The sequence below is a fragment of the Hemiscyllium ocellatum genome (genome assembly GCF_020745735.1).
Source record: "Hemiscyllium ocellatum isolate sHemOce1 chromosome 27 unlocalized genomic scaffold, sHemOce1.pat.X.cur. SUPER_27_unloc_21, whole genome shotgun sequence".
Classification (NCBI taxonomy): Eukaryota; Metazoa; Chordata; class Chondrichthyes; order Orectolobiformes; family Hemiscylliidae; genus Hemiscyllium; species Hemiscyllium ocellatum.
Window position 1 is genome coordinate 18,999 of NW_026867489.1, and position 8,484 is coordinate 27,482.

General features: G+C 41.5%; 1 non-coding gene across 1 annotated transcript; it reads left to right on the forward strand.

The window, feature by feature from the left end:
• Positions 1–248: 248 nt before the first annotated feature.
• Positions 249–330, forward strand: trnas-uga (transfer RNA serine (anticodon UGA)). Its single transcript has one exon. It is a non-coding gene; the product is annotated as a tRNA-Ser (tRNA).
• Positions 331–8,484: the final 8,154 nt, after the last annotated feature.

Consider the following 8,484-nt stretch of genomic DNA (forward strand, 5'->3'; position numbering starts at 1 on the left):
TTGTGGTTCCCAGGCGGAAGATGAGGCGCTCCTCCTCAGCCGTCGTGTAGTTGTGTTCTGCCGGTGGAGGAGTCCAAGGACCTGCATGTCCTCGGTGGAGTGGGAGGGGGAGTTAAAGTGTTGAGCCACGGGGTGATTGGGTTGGTTGGTTCGGGCGGCCCAGAGGTGTTATTGGGTTGGTTGGTTCGGGCGGCCCAGAGGAATTTATATGGGAGTTACACAATCCTGCATGTAATTTATTGGTATGTGCTGTGATGGCCGAGTGGTTAAGGCGTTGGACTTGAAATCCAATGGGGTATCCCTGCGCAGGTTCGAACCCTGCTCACAGCGATGTCTGTCTGTGTCCCAATGTTTGGTCAGACTGGTTCTATTTCTGAAGTGGGAGTTACACAATCCTGCATGTAATTTATCACCCCGTGGCTCAACACTTTAACTCCCCCTCCCACTCCACCGAGGACATGCAGGTCCTTGGACTCCTCCACCGGCAGAACACAACTACACGACGGCTGGAGGAGGAGCGCCTCATCTTCCGCCTGGAACCCTCCAACCACAAGGTATGAATTCAGATTTCTCCAGCTTCCTCATTTCCCCTCCCCCCACCTTGTCTCAGTCGAACTCAGCACCGCCCTCCTAACCTGCAATCCTCTTCCTGACTCTCCGCCCCCACCCCACTCCGGCCTATCACCCTCACCTTGACCTCCTTCCACCTATCCCACCTCCATCGCCCCTCCCCCTAGTCCCTCCTCCCTACCTTTTATCTCAGCCGGCTTGGCTCTCTATTCCTGATGAAGGGCTTATGCTCGAAACGTCGAATTCTCTATTCCTGAGATGCTGCCTAACCTGCTGTGCTTTGACCAGCAACACATTTGCAGCTGTGATCTCCAGCATCTGCAGACCTCATTTTTTACCCTTGAAATAAGGGCCAGCATTCAATTAGACTGCCTGATTACTTGCTGCAGTTTTGATCTAGCTTGATGTATTCCGCGCAATAATGTCCCTGAGTCTATTTGTGTTGTACCTTTCTTCAGTGTTTATCCAATCAAATAATATGTTTTTCTTCTTTCCAATTAAACCATATCCAATTTTCTCACGTTATTTTGCATTTTATACAATGTAAACATTAGTGCTCCAAACACTGCTATCTGTGGAACTCCATTGATTGCAGGTCACCAGATCGCAAACAAAATTCTTTTCCTGTGTTGCTGTTTCATGCCCAGCAGTAAATCCTCTATTTACGCTAATGCTCTAAATTCAATGACGCAGGTGTTCTAACCTTATGACTAAATCTTTTGTGAGGTTACCTTTTTGAACATAGTTTGCACATCCAAGATGTAGATGCAACTTATATAGATAAGTTGCAGAGCTGGGCGGAAATGTGGCAAATGGAATTCAATGTAGCTAAGTGCGAAGTCGTTCACTTTGGTAGGAATAACAAGATGATGGATTACTGGGCTAATGGTAGGCTACTTGGTAGTGTGGATGAGCAGAGGGATCTTGGTGTCTATGTACACAGATCTCTGAAAGTTGCCACCCAGGTAAATAGTGCTGTGAGGAAGGCATATGGTGTACTGGGCTTTATTGGCAGAGGAATTGAGTTCCGGAGTCCTGAGGTCATGTTGCAGTTGTATAAGACTCTGGTGAGGCCTCATCTGGAGTATTGTGTGCAGTTTTGGTCGCCATACTATAGGAAGGATGTGGAAGCTTTAGAACGAGTGCAGAGGAGGTTTACCAGGATGTTGCCTGGAATGGTAGGAAAATCTTATGAGGAAAGGCTGAGGCACTTGGGGCTATTCTCATTGGAGAAGAGAAGGTTTAGGGGAGATCTGATAGAAGTGTATAAGATGATTAGGGGTTTAGATAGGGTAGATACTAAGAACCTTTTACCGCTAATGGAGTCAGGTGTTACTAGGGGACATAGCTTTAAATTAAGGGGTGGTAGGTATAGGACAGATGTTAGGGGTAGATTCTTCACACAGCGGGTTGTGAGTTCATGGAATGCCCTGCCCGTATCAGTGGTGAACTCTCCTTCTTTATGGTCATTTAAGCGGGCATTGGATAGGCATTTGGAAGTTATTGGGCTAGTATAGGTTAGGTAGGATTCGGTCGGCGCAACATCGAGGGCCGAAGGGCCTGTACTGCGCTGTATCCTTCTATGTTCTATGTTCTATGTTCTATGACACATCTGCTGTTTCCCCTCTGTCCATTCTGGTTGAGACGTCCTCAAATTAGTCAGGTATGATTTCCCTTTCATGAAATCAAGTGACCCTGATCTATTAAAAAATAAAGTTCCAGGCTTCTTGCTTTACTTCCTAAGAATTAAATGTAACACATTTTGAACAGTGGCTGTCAGCATAATTCTCCTGTACTAATTTATTTTTGCCTCCCTGCCTGTTTGAGTAAACGTATCCCATTGGACATTATGCAATTTGCATTTACTTTTCCAAACTTCAACGATTTTTGGAAAATATTACAACCAATACTTCTGTAACATTTGTCAGACTCTGCCTCGTGTCACATCATCAGATCCTTGTTTGGATCAAAAACATTGTATTAGAAGGAAGTTTGAGGTATGAATTTTTTTAACTCAGTGACAGGTACGGCTGGGATGTACATCCAGGGTTGCTGACTTAATATTCAGGTGCAAACCGAGCCACGGCGCCGACGGGTGGGGTTTTTCAACACCTTAACATACCCATTACCTAAGCCATGGCCGGATAGGAGATTGATTTTCTTTTCCTGCTTTAATGTTGTTGACTGGGAATTTCAATTGTCTTCGCCATTTGAAAAAAAATATAGGCAGTTCACAATTAAACAGTCTCCAGTGAAAGATACAATCCCCATTTACATTTGTTTAAAAGTGATGTTGTAATCTGCTAAACTAACAAGATGAAATGGTTGTCTTCATCCTCTCGGGGCCCATTTACCGCGTTGATACACCAAGAGTGAAAATTGAAAACAGAAGTGGGTCAATGTGGTTATTTGATCAGGAGTGATTTCTCAGCAAGTGTAAACAATGGGAAATAAACTCCGACCCATTGTCACCTATATTGAGGTTATCAATACCAGATATGAGGTCACATCCGGCTGCATGCCACTCAGTTATCAATGCCTTTCATTGTGTTTCAATTCCTTGCTCCGCCTCTGAAATTCCTCTTGGCTGATTGCAGATCTCTGATTTGGAACTGCAAATTTAAAAAGCTGAATTCTTGAATTCATAGCGATTGGATTAATTGTCTCTTTGTAATTGCTCCTGGTGTCGAGACGACGATCCACTTCCTCGACTCATGAACTCCTTGGCAATAGGTACAATTGTGTTGTCAATGTGGATGGAGTTCAGAACTTAGATCGAGCGACACTGAAAGAACGGCGATGTATTTCCAAGTCCAAATGGTGTATGCCTTGCAGCTGCCTTCTGCTGACAGTTTTCCAATGTACTTGCTACCATTTCTTTTCTGGATAGAAGCAAATTCTCACTGGACTGAAACTGTCCGATTTAGGACATATATTCTATTTCTCAACAGGAAATCATTTGCGTTTGGAAACTTCACACAAGAAGAAAATGTGCCAGATTTAAAAAAAAACCAGCAACAAATCTATGAAGAAACAGCAATGTGAATGAAGTTTAGTTCTGGTTTCCTTCAGCCTAATTCTTTCATCCTAAAATTTCCTGCAAACCTTGCTGACATTTAAGTCAACGTTTCTCTCACTTTTCCTATTGTGACATTTTCTGCCTCCCCCACGGATTCACCCACGCCCTGTTGAGTTTCCGCTTTTTCATTTTCATTCTCCATTGTTCCCTTTTGCTGCATCTGTTTCTCTTACTGGGTGGTTATCTCAATCGCTCCATGCCATTGTAGTTTATCTTCCTGTCTTTTCCCAAACCTTGACTGATGCCATTCCTACTGTTCATTTCCCTGTACCTCCATCATCTTTATACCTGCTGACTCATTCTCCGTCTTTCTGCCTGACTCTCAATCGGTTTCTCTTCTGGATCTCCTCACAGATTTCAATGAGCATTAAAATTTCCTGCTGGAAGTCTTGACTGAAATGAAGATTTCTTCTTTTCTTTAGTGACCGTTAATCGAGTCTGTACTCTCTCAACCCCAGAAGTTGTTTCCGTTGGACATAACGTCAATTGAAATCCAGTAAACTATCATTTGTTAAAACCAGAAGTTCTGTGGGTGCTGGAAACCAAAAATAATAACAAAAAATGTTTTTAAAGCTCAGTAGATCTGGAAGTATTTGAATAGAGAAAAACCAGTTATCTCTTGCAATCGAGCTATCCTTCCCCAAAAATGCCTGTTGTGTCCTATAATTAAAACGGTTGAGGAGCGTTTAAGTTTTTCTGTGTATGAACATGTGATTTTCTTAGAACAGAACAGTTCCCATAGTTTATCATTTTACATCTACTGTTCATTTCTTTCTGATGTGTCACTCAGTCCCAATTTCATTCATATTAAACGAGGAACTCAACATATTGAACACATCAATGAGTACAAGCCAGTATAATTGAACTGGCCTTCGACAGGTCTATTTTAGCTGACGGGAGGTCAAATGTTTCTGCTTAAGTATTAGGATAGGAAACTTCAGCACTGATGCCTGCACGGTATGAGCAATTCTTCTTGACTTGGCCCAGCCCTGAGACTAAAGTTACTGAAAAGTTTATTTTATGTCCTGGCTCTTGGTTCAGTTACTGCTTCCCCAGAGATGTCAGAAATTGGTGAACAAATGCGCACTGAGCTGTTAGATGACAGCTGCTGACTATGTCAAGAATGATTAACGTGTGTGGTGTTGGAAACGCTCAGAAGGTCAGGCAACAAGATGAGGAGCAGGAGAATGTGCGTGGAGTTTGCACGTTCTCCCCGTGTCTGCGTGGGTTTCCTCCGGGTGCTTCGGTTTCCTCCCACATTCACAAAGATGAGCAGGTCAGGTGAATTGGCTATGCTGAATTGCCCGTAGTGTTAGATAAGGGGTAAATGTATGGGCATGGGTGGGTTGCGCTTCGGCAGGTCGGTGTGGGCTTGTTGGGCCAAAGGGCCTGTTTCCACACTGTAAGTAATCTAATCTAATCTAATCATTTTAAAACGAATCCACTCTTTCACATTCAGGAATAACTGACGTTATTTTCTCTATTTAGAAAATGTTCAGTCAAGTGACTCTCGGTAATATGGCATAATGATAAGAGGTTGAATTTCTGTATTACTAAATGTATGCAGGTGTTGCTAGTGTCCAATTGGTCTCCCAAGAGCAGGTTTCAGCGATGAAATTTGCACAAGTTACTGTAGCCATTAGTTACAATTAGTTGATCACTTCTGTACATTCATTGCAAAGGTATCGCCAGGATTGGTATAAAGCATCGACATTCGTGATCTACATCACAAACCATGGAGATGTTTTCAGACCTGAGGGTGTGGGTCCTCAGTTCTCTGCTGACATCGACCGTGTGAACAGTGAGGGGAATTTCAGTATCGGTGAGGTTCACTACTGGTTCACTAATGTCGTTTATGAAAGAAAACTGTCCTCCTTACATCTGTCTGAAAAGTTACTCCAGAACCATAACAATGCAGTTGACATATAACTGCCCTTCTGGCAAGAGGGGAAAGGCAATAAATGCTGCCTCACTAGTGACGCCCTCATCCTGTGAATGTATAATAAAACAAAGGTGTGTGTGTCTGTCTGATAGCGTTGTGTATTAGTGCAGGCCATAATACACAGCGACATGTACCAGAGGGATTTGGCACGAAGGAGACTGCCACGTTCGCACAAAGTAAGGAGCTGAAGGCTTGTGGGGGAATATACATTGATTGCAAGATTTAATGAACAAGTTCTAAACAGAAGTATAGGTATATGATGCTCCCAACAGCTCTGAGCACTGACATTTGAAAGATAAGTCAGCTCTGCAGTGAGGAAATGGCAGTTGAAACATAATGCAATGACTTAGCCTCCCTTCTCATGCATGCATGCTGGTGTTTCCTTGTTAGGGAAAACTCTTTCCTATCTCCATGTGAATAGTGCTAGCATACAGTGACAAGAGAAAGTCATTCCCTCGGGTGTCCTACCTGGAATCTTCTCCCCACTCCGCACTGAGACTGACTAGTGAGAGTGAATGAATAAAAACGAATATCTGAAAGTAAGTTCATAAACATATTTCTCTCAATGAACTTTATTTGTTTCTGGCCATTAACTACCAAGCTATATATCGGCTGAGTTAGAGGTCAAGCTGTCTGTCAGGTCAGTTGGAGAGACTATCTCTCTGGTTAAGTAGTGACCTATCATGTTCCAGTTTTCTTAACTTCTATAGACCAACAGAGCACAATATTGAGATTTTGCTTTGTCATAAATATTGCCTTGTGGTTATCGAAGTAATTAACATCAGCAGATCCCATTTGTCACATCACATGAGCTGAATGATATGACAGCAAACTTAATGGGTCCAATGCAATCACCTTCCTCTTGCTCGATGATCTGCAGGTTTCTGAGTTTCAGAAAGATCCCTGGCAGCTCGGATCAACAGTAATGTTGATATCCGTTCTCTTTCTGTTTTGGATAACTTCAATGCTGAAACAAAAATGACTTTTAAATGAACTTAATCTTTGGCTTCTCTTACATAAAGACTGAAGGACACAAATCACAACGGATAAACGAATTATGGACATGATGCTAGAAAATAAAGATTTTAAATGTCAGAATTTAATAAGTCAGCGTGGATTCGTTTATCTGCGAGCGAGAAGACTTATTGGTAAAAAGACTGATGGTTTAAAAAAAGTCATGAGGTTCCAGACGTGGAGAGGAATACACAACTTGAGAAGGATTCCAGTTCCATCTTTTTAAATAGACATGCTTACCTGACACAACATGCTACGTTGAGGATTTGAAGAGGAATTTGTTCAGTAAGTGGTTCAATGTTAGTCAGTGGATTTTCTGAAATTAAGCCAAACACCCATAACCAACTATCTCGCCTCGTAATGTACTGTAGTATGAGTGACAGAGAACACCAAAATTCCACTGTTTGAAGGAGAAGTATCAATTTATTATTGAATTCTAACCATGAACATTGAACAACAACAATTTTCAAGTATGAGCCATTGTTCTCTGAAAAGTTTATTCTCCACCTCCCACTGAATAACAATATTGTTCCAAAAAGCTCCTATTAAAATTACATCAACTGTATTTTCAAAACGAGAAGGCGGTGGTCGTCTCTAGTGTCCTCTTTCCTCTTGGAGTAGGTATCACTGGGTCATCTTTGGTATTTTGTTAAAGATATATCATATGGAAATGTTACTTTTAATACAGTGTTTTGAACGGCAATCTTTCCATAGATGTTGGTTTACTCTTTGCCTGGCTAGCTCACAAAATTTCGGCTGCTTCATACCCCAAACATCAGACTGGCTCATTGGTTCGACGTTAACAAAAGCAATAAACTCAAATTTGATTGCAATTTAGTATCTTGGGGCACACTTTAATCTGATTGGTTAAATTAGAACTGTTCTGAACAGTTGCTAATATGTTCAGAAACTGTTATATTCCAAATATTACATGTTTTCAATGTTCCAGTGCACTCGGAGACTACTAGTCAGTCATATGACAAGTGCTTTCAAACTCTCAGTGCAAAACAGCTTTCACTTCGTTTAAACGTACAGTACACGCCTTGAAATTCTTAAAATCTCCCTCTTAGAGAAAAAGGTGAACTCTCATTATGAAAAGAGGCTTTTTTCTAATTCATAACCCCATTACCATGAAATACATCGCAAATTAATCGAAGTTCATATTAATTTCTTCGCATATAAATGTATCTGTTCATATATATATATATATGTGTGTGTGTGTACACACACACACACACATTCCTATTACTTCCACGATAACGCTTCTGCATTGCAATTATGAAGTGCAACATGTACGATTTGTAAATTGGAAGTTTGCAACATAGGACTCAAACGTAATTGTCTTACATTATTGTCTTTAACGAATCCCAAGTGTCCAAGAGGATTGTGATCCATTTCCACAACCATCTCCGAAGCATTGTTCGTCACATAAACATTAAAATGTTGTAAGGCCAGTATGAAACTCATTAGGTCCTTCACAATTGTAGACTATTTTCTTTGTGGGTGTTGAGTTTCTTTGTAAAATGATCAACTGGTCGTTCAATTCCATCATCATCTTCCTGTAGCAGTACAGCCCGACTACATCATTCGCATGGGATGCAACTTAACAAGGTTTCAAAATATTTGGTGTAGTTTAAACTAGTGCGGTGTTTAATACTGTTTTTAATTTGTTAAATGTCTCCTAGTATTAATCTGTGCACTGAAATTTTGTGTTCCACTTCAAGAAATCTGTTAGCCGTGCCACAATGCTGTGATGTTTGGAACAAACTTTGGTGGAACCCGCTTTGTTCCACAAACTGAACCTCATTTTTTCTTGATGGCTGTCGTCTTTGCGTTCCTTTGGGTCAGCCTTCTGTGACCGATGTTATGTTCCAAGAAA